Here is a 14,025-nt window from a genome sequence, read left to right as displayed (position 1 = left end):
TTTCAGACTCTTGGCCTCCAAGTACTGTGTGCTTTTGGAGACGTCCTCAGTCAGGGTGAACTGTCCTTTCAGGGATGCTGCGTAGTCTGGATCATATGTACTACCAGAGTTTACTCTCCCAATCCACTCCAGTCCTCCACCAGCTTTCTGTCGAATCCAGTGCATGGAGTAATCTGTCATTTCAAACCCAGAAATGGCAAAGACTCTCCTGGTCTCTTCACCTGAAAGGGTGACTGATCCAACCTTATGTCATCACACTGGATCCCTGTAAAAACCGACATGTCACAGTTTACTCAATACTTTGAAATCCATTTGTGCATCCAGTACATTTACAATATTGCATTGCAGTTCTAATTTCTCCAGTCCTACCTTGCAGAGACCCCAGTATGAAGATTAAACTCCCAGCAATATTCAGTTCCATTGTTCAATATGACAGAACAAGTGGTGTCAGTATGTCCTGATACTGTATGTGATTCTGATTTTTATAGCAGTACAGTGGAGGATAACTTTGCATAGATGCCCCTACAGGTTTAAACAGATGCTGTTTTGAAAACACCTTCACTGCTGCTCCTGTACACTGTCATATAATTATTCATGTTGAATAAGAACTAGATTGTTTACATTAATTCGCTAATACTTGGTCAATAAAAATAGTACACTGCTATAGGTAAAATCAGAGCTCTGCCACATTTTCTCAGTCCGTGTCATTTGATGAGCAGTTTCTGACAAAGAACAGGTTCACTTTGAGTTAATTAATATTAAATAACTAACAGTTATTATAGAAACTGTTTTTTTCAGAATCCCTACAAAGTGCTTATTTATATAAATTTAAAAATGAAATTCCCTGAACTTGGTCACTAACATACTGTCACACCCATAACTACTCGCCAGACACAAGCACCAGGCTATGATCAGCAGGGCAGAGTATATAAGGAGCCACTCCACTGCTCCCAGGTCATGGAATCTCGTATGAGGCAACCGTCCCACCTGTGGTCTTTAACTTTACCTTTGCTTTGCCTCACCTTCACCCAGTGTCCCCCCTTCCTTGCTCCCTTGTCCATCTCCTTGTCACTGAGCCCTGCTTCCTGCAGTTTCGACCTTTGACTCACCTCATCGACCACGACCTCCGATCAACCCTCGTACCAATGTTTGCACCTCGATTCTGGATCCACGCGTGTCCCCGACCACAAGAATTGCTTTGCCCCTTGAGCTTAAAAGTGAAAGATCCCACACTTGGGTCCCACCTCTGGTATCCAGCCCCTGTGTGTAACACATACTCTTTCACTGTATGTGTGAAACAGGGGAAGAGAGTCATGAGAAACAGGACACCTCAATTATGTGACATTGTTAAAAAGCTCTGAAAAGTTTATAATGTATGAATCATGCATTTATCCTGAAACACAGAAGTCATTAATGGTGTATTTGAAATTTAACAAAATGTACTTTGTATTTCTGGAATTTTGTTAGTTGGACATAGATGCGCATATCTGTATGTCCATTTATAGCTAATTTTGATCAAGATTTTTTCCTACTGTCCCAACTCCATGGCTTTTCATGATTTTAAATCGAAATTTCTGAGAGTGGTGATTTTATAGGTAAAACCTGAGAAAAATGTAACAGGACTGGTGTATCTCAGAAGGGGGGCGTGGTGGCGCAGTGGGTTGGACCACAGTCTTGCTCTCTAGTGGGTCTGGGGTTCGAATCCCACTTGGGGTGCCTTGTGGTGGACTGGCATCCCGTCCTGGGTGTGTTCCCTTACGCCCTGTGTTGCTGGGTAGGCTCCGGTTCCCCGTGACCCTGTAGGGGACAAGCGGTTCTGAAAACGTGTGTGTGTGTGTAAATCAAAAGGATCCGGAATGAAGCGTTAACTTTCTTTTGAAAATCCAGCAGATCCCTCTTTCCCTCTTACTCTATACCGCACAAATAAATCATACATTTGTCGTGTAGAGACAACGTTATATTGTGAAGACATTTAGTATTTTAACAGTTGATGTATGAGAGAGCAAAAAATATTTTTACCAATTTACTTTTTCATTTCAACCTTTAAAAGAGATGAGATTAGTGTAATAACATATTTATTTTGTATAAGTAAAATACAAATACTTGTAGTAGATGATGAAGTCCAGGATAAAAACAGTGTGAGATTATTTTTGCTGTTTTCATATTTTGTGTGTGTGTGTGTGTAGTGTATACTGTACTAACTTGTACAGTTAATTTATCATTGTTCTGCACACCTCCTCTGTGTAAACACAATGTTACATTTTAACTGTCGGTGAGGCAGTTTTGCATGAGCTATAGAGCATAATTTGTGTATTATTATGTCACTGATTCTGCAATACACACGCGTGCTGATAGAAGGTATTTTTGTGGCCGAAGACAATAATTTGTAACCTCAAGTTTGTCAGTTTCAAGTCTGTCTTTGCTACTGCTGTTATACCATTAAGAAAGCTGTTTATAAGCGAGGACATCTGGTCATTTTCCCAAAAGACCATGTGAAAGTTTGTATCCACTCCAGAGACCTACAATTTATGAAGTTTTCTGTCTCTATGGTGATTTTAAATTGTCATGATTTACCTTTTTTTTTTTTTTTTTTTTTTTTTTGATAAAAGCAACACATTTTGAAGGGAGGACACTGCCACGCCCACATCATCGGCATAACCAGATACACCTGGGGCTCGACAGGTCAAAAGGCAGAAGCGAACGATGAGTGTCGCGGAACCTTTTTCGTCGATTACTCACTGGCTCTGAGTCAGACTACCTGGTGCCTTTGTACCCTTCTCCCTTCTCCTCGCTCCTAGCTCCTCTTCTCTTTGCCCGTTTACTGAGACCGCTCCCGTCCTGAAACCTGACCCACTTACTAGTATTCTGACCGACTGCCTGTTTTTCCGACTCCGATACTGGATTTCCTGGTGTACCTCGTTTGCAGTCCGAAGACCCTTGCCTGTACCTGACTACGATTCCTGTCTAGCGTCTAAATAAACCCCTGTGCACTCTGCACTTGAGTCCACCCTTTCCTTCCAGGACAAAAACCATGAAAGACACAGATGTGGCAGACTACGCTGTGCTCTTGCTTGAATCAGAGTAGTAAAAGATGATCCACTCAAGTCCTTTTCCAGGAGCCTGTCTGATCCAGTACATGGAAGTGCCTCCAACACTGAATCTACTGCAGGCACATTTTAATGTGAGGGAACCTCCTGGAGATCCCATCTCTGATTCCGGCTGAGTGAGAACAACCTGAGACTGAACACCTACAGAGAGAGAAATGTGGGTTCAACATGAGAGAGTCAGTATCTGAAATGGCCTTGAAGAGTCTGTTTACCCTCCATGTAACACAGGGAGAGACTCACAGGAAACAGCTCCCAGCCACAGCAGCAGGGAGCATTACTGGTGATGGAGATGAGCTGGTGGGAGTCCCGAGGGCAGGGGCGGACTGGCCATCTGGACTCTCTGGAGAAGTCCAGAACGGCCTGGCTGGTTCATCACCAAAGAAAAAGTGTCAGATTAAGTGACGCTGACAGCCGACAAAAGGGGGCACTAATGCAATCTTTTTTTCCTTATAATAAACCGAAACTGTCGCAAAGGAGAGTGGGCTCATGATGGCAAGCAAAAAACGTAAAGATAAAGGCGGTTGGTTGGGAGAAGCTAAAAGAAAAAAAAAGCGAAGTCCTTAGAGACCGACGCTCTAAAATGCAAAAAAATAACAGAGATATTTGGCAATAGTGTTGCCAGCAGCAGTGCAACTGCAGGCAGTAGTAGCCCCAGTCTTGAGCCTGATGAGGGAGAGACAGCAGCAGTTCCTCCTGAGCCAATGGTTCTGGTGAGTCGCCTGTCAGGACAGTTACATCAGGTTACCTTTGCCCGCCTCTCACTATAGAACATGTAGCCTATGAACAGCACTATAGTAAAATCCCAGGACATCCCTAGTCCGAACGTTCACTGCTATTTATCACTCCGCATTGTCTGACGTGAGTGTTCCATTCATTCATAACGAGACAGCAACGATTCTACAACGGGTTACACTGCTACTGAGTTAGAAAATAGAGTAAATGAAGTAGCCTAAGGTGATTGCTCCGATTAACATGTAACATGAGGATGAGCGAGTTTGCAAATAATTTGTGCACACATGGTCACTCATACTCAGCTTGGCTGCAGCATGATTTTCGTTGTTGCGTGGCAACAGTAGACGCCAAAACGATATTATTTTGATCGTGGCATGTAGGCAAACCCAGCCAATATCCAAATTCACACCCATTCATCCCGTTTTAAATTGCCCACGAACTGGTCACGAACTCACATCAAAACAAACAGAATTTAACAGTTCTAATGGTGCTATGTGTCAGTTTGCACGATCAGGTGTTCTCACGTTACCTACAGCTGAAATTATAGCAAAATACAGGCTATAATTCTCCCCAAGATTGAGATAACATCACGCAGACAACCGTTTTGTTTGAAAATAAACCTAAATCAATGTGTTTGCTTTCCATAACATTCAAAGTGTTATTAGAATATATAAGTAATCTAAAAGTAATTTAGAATTGGTTTAATATTAAGTGACAGATGTTATACTGAGACCCATCTGAAATCAACTAATCTGTATTCATTTGCTTATTCAGGGTGAAGGTAGTTGCAGGAACGAAAAGCATAGTGTCAGCGACACACACACACATTTTCAGAACCGCTTGTCCCAAACAGGGTCGTGGGGAACCGGAGCCTAACCCGGCAACACAGGGCATAAGGCCGGAGGGGACACACCCAGGACAGGATGCCAGTCCGTCGCAAGGCACCCCAAGCGGGACTCGAACCGGGTCCAACCCACTGCGCCACCGCGCCTGTGGTGTTTTACACCAAGAACGAATCCTTGAGAGTTTTGTAAAAGAAAGGTTCCTGCCAGCCTGTAGGGTGTAAGTTGACAAAGGATAATTGTCATTGGTTAGTTCCTAAAAGAAGCGGGAACCGTTATTGGCGGCACTATATATAACGGGGGTGTTTTCGCGCAAAAAAGAGATGAGGTTCCGCGGTGTGAAGTGCGTTTGTGACACGAGCTACTGTTCTTAATAAACTCTTTGTTTTGCACACTTCAGGTGTTCCGGTGCTTTGTTTCAGGGAAACCTCCAAAGAACGGTGTACCTTCCTTTTCGGACACCACAGCGCCCCCCCTGTTTTAGTTCATACAATAATAAATTTATTTCAATCACCATGGGATTTATGATGTTATTTGCCATAAATGCGATACATCGACTGCTGTAATATTGTGAGATAGTAGCGGCTGTTTGTAGTTGTGGTGGGGCCTGTTTGGGGGGGAAAATCCAGGGCCGTTTTTTACTCCAAGTCCGTCCCTGCCTCAGGGTGACTGAGGGTCAGAGACTCACAGCTGCTCTTTAATAGGGAGGTGAAGTAGGGAGGGAGTGGAACAGTTTTGCATGAGGACGAGTGCATTATATGTGATGTGTGTCGATGTAACATTTCTCTAAAAAGTCAACCGACGTTCATCTTTTTTCTGATATTCATTTGAGCAGGTATATAAATTTTTGTACATTTGTCACTGAAGGATTCACTGTGCTTTAATTTCACATTATTGTATATTCTAACAAAATACAGAATGCAGTAACGACAACATGCAGTTCGTAGTTAAGAGAAGTGGATTTCATCAACAGACAGTGTTAGAGATGTAGATAGGCAATTCTCGAAGCCCAGGTTCACCAGCGCCACCATTTTTAGCGGTGGACATTTCATGAATAGTTGCTTAAAGAATTCGGAGGAAATACAGAGTTAGTTGTGACAGATGATGCTATTCACATTTATGGAGCTGTTAGAAGATCTGGAGAGAAGCTGGTCCAAAAAAGGTGTGTTTTGAGACCTTTTTTGAATGTTGAAGGGATTCAGCAGTTATGAGGGTAAGAGTGAGTTCATTTCACCAAAGCAGAGGAAAAACCAAGAACTAATACTTTGGACTTTTTCGAGCGTGAGACCGCCAAATCGTCAGAGGTGGAGGACCTCTGCACTCTTGATGGGGTGAAGAGAGTGATCAGGCCTTGAAGGTACTGGAGGGCAAATCCTTTCTTCATTTTATAGGCTGTGATCAGAGTTTAACAGCCATGGAGTGAGATGACGAAGGGAGGTGTATAGGAATGTTTTGGCTGGTGGAACACAACTGCTGCAGCAGCATTCCAGATCAGCTGAAGAGGCTTGAAGCCAGAGGCTGGAAAACCAGATAGAAGGGAGCTGTTGTAGTCCAAGCAAGATATCCTCATAACTTGGTCAACAGCTCGATGGGGAGTGTTGTGAGACATGGGCAGAGGTATCTGCAAGATCAGCTTATGGCTTAATTGTGTTGGCAGAAAACTTATTACTGTACTGCAACATTTTCTGATCACTGTAAAAAAGCTAAAGAAGAGGAAGGATATTTTTAAAGAATTACTGATGTTTCAGCTCAATGTTATTTGTATAAAGCACAAAGGAAAAGCAAAGCGCCTGTTTTTCAACAAATTCCATGGGGATGAAATCAGATTATTCAAATGTAAATGAATGGTGACAGATTTATTACTAATACCATAATACATTTTTAATAGCAGGGATTAGCCTCTTTGCTCCAGGCCACTCTGACCTAGTCTTTACATAATCGGTTATGGATAGCGATTGATTAATAGTGTTGTGATGGCGCTGGAGGGAGCTGAAATAGCTCTGTGTAAATAGTTGTGACTAATGTTTATTTCTGTACGTAGTTTGGTGTTCTGTTTTGATTGGTTGATTTATTGTTCATGCATAGATCGTCACGAGGGGAATTCTTGGGAGTTCTGGGGGTAGAGCCTTAACTGTTGGGTGAAGTGGAGGGGGGCTGGGAGCGTCTTAGTTGAACTCTCCACTGTTCATGAGTGACTCAGTACTGTCTGGAACGTCTTTGTTAAGACCGCTGAAAAAGACACGGACACAGTTAAGAAAGAGTCTGTTCCTTTTACCCCGACTCCTGAACCTGTTTCTACTAGGTCCACGGGGAACACTAAAGCATATAATTCAAGCAAAACACGTTCTTAAGGCTCATCAAGCCGTAATATGATATACTGTACAGGTGGTTAGTCTTACTTTGTGCCAGGAGGCTGTGTGTGTCATTATCACAGTGGTCTCTCTCACCTGTCCCATGATGCACTGAACACCTGAAAATGTTCATTGTTGAGCTCTACTTTGTGAAAACTCAAAAACATGGTGTTTTTTCCTCAGCAGAGGAAACATGTCGTGTTGTGGTAAAGTTCTACTTGTTAGCTGAAGTTTACCAGTGTCTCTCTTTCCTACAGCTGTTCTGCCATGAATAAAGAAGATTTTTACAGTTTTTTATTTGGGTGAAAGTATCCAGCTGCATAACTCGAAAGAATGTTGCACATACATTTCAAAAATGCAGGGATGAGCCTTTTTGCAGAGTTGAACAAATGCTCTATTTGAACTTTACGTACATTTGTGATTGTAGTTCCATGTGCCTTTACTCCTCGAGCTCAGTCCACAATTCTACAGTCTGCTGGAATCTAACAGATCATTTAACTGTTTTACACCCAAATGTTTTCTTAAGTTTCACAGTTACCCTCTGCCTAACGATTTTTGATGATGGCTTTCAATCAATAAAAACTCAAATATTTTGCGTTACACTCATCAGGCAACTGGTAGTCAGCACAGTTATTGAGTTGGTAGTACTTCATAAAACATGCATTTTTACTTAATACACACACACACATTTTCTGAACCGCAGCCGGAGCCGGAGCCTAACCCGGCAACACAGGGCATAAGGCCGGAGGGGGAGGGGACACAGCCAGGACGGGACGCCAGTCCGCCGCAAGGCACCCCAAGCAGGACTTGAACCCCAGACCCACCAGAGAGCAGTACCCGGTCCAACCCACAGCACCACCATACCCCCTTTACTTAATAATAGTTCATCGATAATTATTGGTTGTCCCTATACTATGTTATAAAACTGCAGGCAGTATTGCATCAAAACTGCACTTCCCTGCTATAGAGCTAATGAGCAATACTGTACCCAACACTGTACACTTCTCTGAGTATTTCCTACAGTGACATCTTCTGGCCAGTGGTTGTACTGCAGCTTAATTCTCTCAAATCGGGAAGTCTTTACCATAGTCCACCATAGAAGCTTGAATTTTAAGTCGTCTAATTTGGAATTATTTCTGAAGAATAATTCAAAATTCCTCGTGGGTTAATGCAACAATATTTAAGAAGTTTTGAGACTGTAGAATAACGTAGTATGGAGAGTTTCTGACTTCAGTAAGCGTTTCATTCTGGAGAATGTGTTTGTATCAAACATTCCACTCTGCTATTGTGTTGATTCAGTCAGAGAAATGGATCTATTTTCAAAATATAATTCCTGTTGGTCCATGAGGTATGATGTCAATACCTGTCACAGACATCAGCAGTACAAATAGTACACAGTACACATGTACGTTGAGGAAGGCATCCTGCAGACACACATCTGTGTGAAAAATAGAACTGTTCTGGGAAGCTTGTGTGTACTATTCCAATTTTTCTAACATCATTGCTAACAAATTTCATTCTGTTATATTTTATATGAAGTTTTGCTGATATACGGTTTTCGAAGTATTTTCCTTCAAAGTCAATGTGTTCAGATTTTAACTGAGATATTTCTCCCAGATTGCTTATAATATCAGAACTGGTAGTAAAGGAGTGATTGACCGTCATGGGGGAACTCGGGAATCCAGCTGATGGACTCAGACACGGTAGCAGGAATAATCAGAGGGGCAGGAAGGAGTCAAAACCAAGAGAACAAGAGCAAAGGGTCCAGGAGCCAAACAGCAGGAGAACACACGGGTAAAGAACTCACACAAGGCGCTTCGGTTACTCTCAAGGAGATTCCGCACTCACGAGTGTCTGAGTCGCCCTGTTATCCTGTGTCTCCTTGATTAGGTGGACGTGCAGGGCACGCGGTCGGGAGCATGACATTGACAAGTACAATAGCTATAACATGGTATTTTTGGTATCACAAAACAAAATTATTACATAAAAAGTCAAACAAAATAAACTTTAAATTGTTAAATGAAATGTTGCAAAATTAAATTTTTAACAGGGTGCAGTCCGACAGACGTTTACTAAAGGCCACTGAAACAGTAGAGGTGAAACTAAATAGTTAAAAAATGGCTTGAAGAAAAGTTTCTGAAATTCAACTGGGAAGACATGTGATGTTGGGAGGACATCTGTTCTACAGCATGTGAGCTCAGAGATAAAATGTGGAGAGGAATTCTATTATTACAAATCTGCTTTGATTAAGCTGAAGAGCAGGGCGGTTCATTCAGTGGACTCTAAAAAAGAAGTCGGAAGCAAAAAATTTTCTTAACCTGGACATTTTAATATGAAAAACATAAATATTTCAGTACAGTAGATAAATGTCTCTTCGGAATGGTTCCTATTAATTTTTGTTACCAGTACCAGTTTCTGCTAGTTCTACCATGTGGACAGGAAGAACAACACAGTACTGCAGAGACACACTTGAGTGACCCTCAGTGTGAGATGTACTGGAGCAGTTATTGTACAGCCCTGCAGTGTCTCCACTCACTGTGTCTCTCGCACAGTAATAAACTGCAGTGTCTTCATCCTTCAAGTTGTTCATCTGTAAATACAGCTGGTTCTGGCTGTTGTCTCTGGAGATGGTGAATCTGCCTTTAAAAGAGCTGCCATAGTAGGTGCTACTGCCACTGCTACTAATATCAGCAATCCATTCCAGTGGCTTCCCAGGAGGCTGTCGGATCCAGCTCATATGATAGCTACTGAAAGTGAAGCCAGAGGCTGTACAGGTGAGTCGATGAGATTCTCCAGGCTTTTTAATTGCTGCTTCAGACTGAGTCAGTGTCTGACCAGTAACACCTGTGGAAAGAAAACAAACATTAAACCTCCATCTCAGTACTCAAGAGCAGACACAGCTTATATGTGTCATTAAAATGTACCTGTTAAGCATGTTGTCATTATGAGGAGAGCAGTTAAGAAGGTCATGGTGAATGTGTGTGACTGTGGTTAAAATGTCGATTAAAGCAGCCAGAACTTGGCGTTCGTTCCCTCTTTGCTCAGTGCACAGATATAAATGTAGAAGGAAGAGCTCAGTTTGCATGAACTCCTCCCTCTGACTGGACAGGTGACACTCGGTTTAAAAGGAGGATTCAGAGCTGTAGGCAGGTCCACATGGAAGGTTTCACAGCAGGCACTTCATCCTCATTATTCTTCATCATCACTTTCACATGGATATAATATACTGTACAGGTGGTTCGACTGTATCCTTATACTGGCCTCCTAGGTAGTAGCCTCACCAGCCTGTCTCCATATATTCCTATTTGTCCCCTACAATAGGGTCTGGACCACTATGACCCTGCCTTTTTCTAAGTGGTTATGGATAGTGATTGAGTATCAGCATACAGTCCATTCTTAATTAAGCTCATTAATGCTTAGTAATGATGAACAAAATTGTTGAGTCAATTGTGCATCATATTTATGAATTTGAAATTAAAAATAGTAAATTATGTATAATTCTTGGTCATTCCCACCCAGTGGTCCACAAAATGCAATGCAATACCTGGTCAGGAAATGCACCTCAGTGCTGTAGAACTAATAAGAAAGACACTGCTCACTTCTCCAGGGGGGCATAGTAGTGCAACGGCACAGCAGGTTTGCCCTGTCCCTGTTTTCTGGTGGGTCTGGGCTTCAAGTCCTGCTTGGGGTGCTATGTGATGGACTGGTGTCCTGCCCTAGGTGCATCCTCTCTGACTTGGCACCCTGCACTGCTGGGTTAGGCTCTGGTTTGCTGCAACCCCACTTGGATAGGGTACTCCTCTCATAGTCTTTCTTAGAGCGACATCCTCTGGCCAATGGTAGTACTGCGCTATAATTCCCTCATCAAATGAAGTTAATTCATTTGTTTAGCAGAGATGTTTCTCACAAAAAACACAACAGTGTATTGCAAAAACCAAATGAAAGTTGGTAGTTAAAAACCTTAAAAAAGACTTTATTTGCTTTCCAGCTGTATCATCAAAACATTTAAACATGTAAATTACTGTTCGGCCAGAATGTTTTAAACATTTTTACCCAGTTTAGAATATATGACAATTAATTAATTCTAATTAAAGTACATATTAAAAATCCTTAAGAGTTACAGCAGCAATAAATACAATAAACTTTTCTGAAGTACACACACACACTGTCTGAAATCGTTGGTCTCGTGCAGGGTTGCGGTAACACAGGTCACAAGGCCGGAGGGGGTGGATACACACCCAGGATGGGACACCAGTCCATCACAAGGCACCTGAAACAGGACTCAAACCCCAAACCCTCCAGAGAGCAGGACCTGGCCACTGCACCCCTCTTTGGAAGTATTTCAATCTAAAAGTATTTTTATTCAACATTGATCCATAAACAGGTATCTAAACAGACCGTGAGTTAGAGAAGCAGTTACCCCCTCTCACACCTTCCTCTCCTTGTGCTGTTTTTGTGCAAGTCTCTGTCTCGCTTCTCTCATTGTGAGTCTCTCGCACAGTAATACACAGCTGTGTCTTCAGCTTTTCAGTCGTTCATTTCCAGGGTGATGGTGGCCCTGTCATTGCCCTTCATCAAGAATCTTCCTTTCATAGACTCTGAGTAGTACTTGATGCTTCCACTATATGCACTGATGTATGAAATCCATTCCAGGCCTTTTTGTAGCAGGTGTCTCACCCAGCTCATATCATAGTCTTTAAATGTGTAACCAGAGCCAGTACAGGTGAGAATGAGTTTCTCTCCTGGACTGACCACCTGACCACCAGACTCAGTCAGAACTACATCACCTTGGGCACCTGGACAGAGGAAAGAATTCATCAAAACAGTTGGAAACTCCTTCTCATATTCTGATGTAGTTTCGTGATAAAAATTTCCAAGACAAACAGAATCTGAATGAAATAAAGAGAAAATTTTAAAAATACATGACATGTTCAAGTCCACTTGGAGTTTAAAAAAGACTCACAGGAAGCAGCTGCCAGCAGTAACAGCAGAGACACAGGGAACATGTTTGTGCTGAAGCTGAACTGGTGTGAAGATCTATGAGTGTCTCCTGCTGGGGTCTGTGTCCATCACTGGTATTTAAGAGTCAGGACTAAGTCAGGTTTGCATACACTGGTGGTGTGGTACTACAGTAACGGGACAATGTTTGTTAGGAGTAACGGGGAGGTTTTCATGTGGAAAGATTGAGATACAGGGACCCCTCTCTTTCACTGCAGGGAAAGTTAAACATGTAATTATATTTTTCCAACAATGTAAACAGTTCTGGCTTCACCTTAATAGAATATAACGGTGCCACAGTCCTAGATTCCTCAGATTGGAGCTCTCCCTGAACCAAAGTGTGTGAAATCTCTGGCTACCTGCTTGATTCAACTGTCCTACAACTAAGTTTTCCTGAAATAATTTAAGGGGTGCGGTGCCGCAGTGGGTTGGACCACAGTACTGCTCTTCGGTGGGTCTGAGGTTCGAGTCCCGCTTGGGGTGCCTTGCGGCAGACTGGCGTCCCGTCCTGGGTGTCTCCCCTCCCCCTTTGGCTTTACGCCCTGTATTACTGGGTAGGCTCTGGTTCCCTGTGACCCTGTATGGGACAAATGGCTCAGAAAATGTGTGTGTGATAATTTAAATTAAGGGGGTGTGGTGGGTTGGGCCAGGTTCTGCTCTCCAGTTGGTCTGGGGTTCGAGTCCCACTTGGGGTGCCTTGCTGCGGACTGGTGTCCTGTCCTGGGTGTGTCCCCTCTGGCCTTATGCCGTGTTGCTGGGCAGGCTCCAACCCCACATGGGACAAGCGGTTCAGAATGTGTGTGTAATTTAACTTACGCGGTAACAGAGGTACCACCAGTCATCCTCGATCTAAACTGCTGATGATGATGATGAACGAACAAGTTGTCACTGAAACAGTATATTTAAAACTATATATTACTAAATACTGTAATTTAACAAGTCATTGCTGAGCAAGTAAGGACTGATTTGTCAAGGAAACCCTAAGAAACCTCTCAACACCCGATTCCCTTCTTTTTAACCCCAGTTGAGTGAAATCTGTCTGTACTGGAGGGTACAGACGGGCATCTTCTCTCCAGGTGGTTCTCTGCATTCCTCCCAGTTCAGAATGGGGTCTTATAACACTGGTACATTGATCATTTTGAAACTACTGTTGGTAAATAAAGTTTCAAGTGGATTGCACATAAAGAATCATTTTCCACACATTTCTCCCTGATGAGATTCCACAAAGGTCTGGGTGCTGAGGAGGGTCTTTTAAAGGGTGAGCAGTTAGTCAGGAACTGAAGTCAGGTGCTGTCAATTGGTTTGTGGGCGTGAATGTGACACTTAAATGTTAGACTGACGTTCTCAGTTCTGCCTGAAAGATCAGTTTTGTGCTGTAATAATGCTCAAATTCAAATTTTACTGCACTGCATATAGCAGGTCATCTTCTCGCATTCAAAATAAATGTAAAAAAGTAAAATATGAGCCTGTGAAATAAAGCCATTGGGTTTTGGATAATGAATTTGTTATTCATAAGTTGATATATTGTGCTTATTTCATTTTAGTTAGCAATATATGGTTGTCTATGTTCATTTTTTTAAAAAAAATCACAAAAATAATGCTTTACACAATGATTTTGCAATGATTACTTTTACAGTCTACTTTGTAAGCAGCTGTGAGGCAGAAGTGACCACATGGGCAGGACAAACACAAGCGACAGCAAACTTTTCCCAATGTCAAGGTTTTAATTAAGAAAGTAATATTAACTAATCCAGGGAAATATCCCCTAATGCAATCCAAAACGTAAACTCAGGAGGGAAAGACCAAATATGTACAAACTAAACAAACTAAAACTCACAGCTTAGTTGCTGGTCAAGGAGCTCTTCAGTGTCTCAGTCCTGCTCTTCATTAGGACAAACTGGCCTGGGGCAGGTAGTGTGAAGCTGTGTATCAACTCCACTCCTGCAGAGCACTCAGTATGGTGATTCTGTTGTCCCAAAGTGGAGGAGCAGCTGG

This window comes from Scleropages formosus, chromosome 3 (assembly GCF_900964775.1).
Source record: "Scleropages formosus chromosome 3, fSclFor1.1, whole genome shotgun sequence".
NCBI classification, from domain to species: Eukaryota; Metazoa; Chordata; class Actinopteri; order Osteoglossiformes; family Osteoglossidae; genus Scleropages; species Scleropages formosus.
Note: the sequence above shows the minus strand (reverse complement) of the source record.